The sequence below is a fragment of the Tamandua tetradactyla genome, chromosome 14 (genome assembly GCF_023851605.1).
Source record: "Tamandua tetradactyla isolate mTamTet1 chromosome 14, mTamTet1.pri, whole genome shotgun sequence".
In the NCBI taxonomy this organism is placed as follows: domain Eukaryota; kingdom Metazoa; phylum Chordata; class Mammalia; order Pilosa; family Myrmecophagidae; genus Tamandua; species Tamandua tetradactyla.
In genome coordinates, this window is record NC_135340.1 from 55,836,891 (window position 1) to 55,838,890 (window position 2,000).

The 2,000-nt window shown below is 41.6% G+C and overlaps 1 pseudogene; it reads right to left on the minus strand.

Annotated features, from left to right (window-relative positions):
- Positions 1-217: 217 nt before the first annotated feature.
- Positions 218-1,556, minus strand: LOC143655453 (putative E3 ubiquitin-protein ligase TRIML2 pseudogene; annotated as a pseudogene).
- Between the last annotated feature and the right edge of the window lie 444 nt (positions 1,557-2,000).

The window sequence follows — 2,000 nt, forward strand, 5'->3', positions numbered from 1 at the left end:
TGCATATGCATTTGTTATTCTAATCAGGATAGAGCCCTTTTGTTATTCATAACTCAGTTTAAATGCAGCCTCTTCTGCTAAATGGGGATTGAAAGTCACAGGAATGCAAAGGCTCTGGGATATTGAATGGGTTCCAACCCAAATACAAAATGTCTTTAATAGAAATGCTTTAACAAAATCATGCTCTTAACTTTCTGGCCCCTCTTGGCCTTGAATTTCACACTAAGGAAGATTGAGGGTTAACAGCAACATCACAAGAAAGAGTCTGAGTGGTACAGATGGTGAGGCAGTCTGAATTCGTGATTTCATTTGGGATACAAAGAGAAAATACAGGCCTGAGAGCTCCTTGGAAGGTTGGATAAGAGAAATTGTAAATGAGAGCTCTCTCTGTCACATTGTAGAATGATATTTGCCCATATTCATAGTCTAGGAAAACTCCAACTTTGTGCATTTGTTCTCTCAGAGAAACCCTTTTTAAAGGAGGAAAGACCCATAAGGTAAAATCACTTCCCATAATGGATACTGTGAGTAAGAATTTATCTCTGGAAGCTTTGAGTCTGTCACCCTTCTGGCTTGTAGATTCCTTGTATATGCCCAACTGCCACTTTGTAGCCTTTTCTACATTTAACTTTCTGGCCCCTCTCAGTAATGCCTCCCTGAGGAGAAGCTCTCCACACCAAGCACAGTGGCACTGAAGTCAAATCTCTTTGGGTCATCAGGTACACCCTGGAGGACATTTCCGAATCTCACACTACTCAGGTCATCAGATAAAACTAGAAGGGGATGAGCTGTTTCAGAATCCAAAGTTATATGTCTTTGGAATACTCTTAGCATTTCACTCATTCCTGTTATCTGGCCAAAACTCAGGTTTGTGATATGGGCAGGCTCTAGACATTAAAGTAGTGGTGACTCACTCCTTTCCAAAAAAGTCTTACCTTCTGGAGCAGTGCTAAGGTAGATTCCCCACAATTTTTCTCTAGCTCTCTGATGAGACTTTGGAGGCTATTGATCTGGGTAGAGACTCTGTCTTCACTCTTCTTCAGTGTATTCATGTTCTCTCTTCCCAAACTGTTTACTCTCTGTAGTGTCTCCTGGTACTTCTCCTCTAGCTCTCTGGCAAACTTGATCAGGTGATGTAGGTTGGCTTCTCTGGTATTCAGGTTGAATACACATCCTTGTAGTCTCAAGAGGTTCATCTCATTATTTTCCTTCAACAGCCGGAACCTTAATCTATATTCGGACTTAATCATCTCTTTGAAATTGTGCTCCTCTCTCTGAATCATCACCATTCTTCCTTGTACATCAGCTAATATACTTTTAGCCACCTCCAGTTTCTTCCTCAGTGTGTTCAATATCTCCTGGAATAACTTCCTGTAATTCACTGAAGCCTCTTCTATTCCATGCATGATGTGATACTTGTGTTCTTGGGACAGGAAACATTTGACACATAGTGTGATTTGGTCATCATCACAGAATAGCTGTGGTGGTTCCAGGTGTTTCACGCAGTAGTAATCTGGGATTTTTCGCAGAAATTGGGGGCTGAGCCTTTTGGACATCTTGGCATGTGCTGCTAGTTGAAGATAGGACTATTTGTTTTTGATATGGACAGGAAAAAGATGGGCAGGTCTCTTCTATGCGCAGACACAGTTGACAACTGCCATGCCCACGTCAGGCTCCAATGTCCCAAGCAAACAGTTCACAGAGACACGGTGGTTTGGCTCATTCTAGACTCTTCAAATCAAACAAACTGTTGGGAGACCTTTCTTTGTAATCCTGAATATTTTCTTTAGGGAAAGCAGCCAGAACAAGGAGACTGGAGGGCTTTTATCTGCTCAGTTATTTCCTCAGCTTCTCTCTTTCTCTGTATCACGTAGGCAATTGTGAAGCCTTTAAATCCTGTTCATATATCGGTATCTATTTTAAGTTTATGGTGTATTGGAATGGTTGGAGGGAAGGACCTGAAACTGTTAAGCTGCGTTCCAGTAGCCTTGATTCTTGAA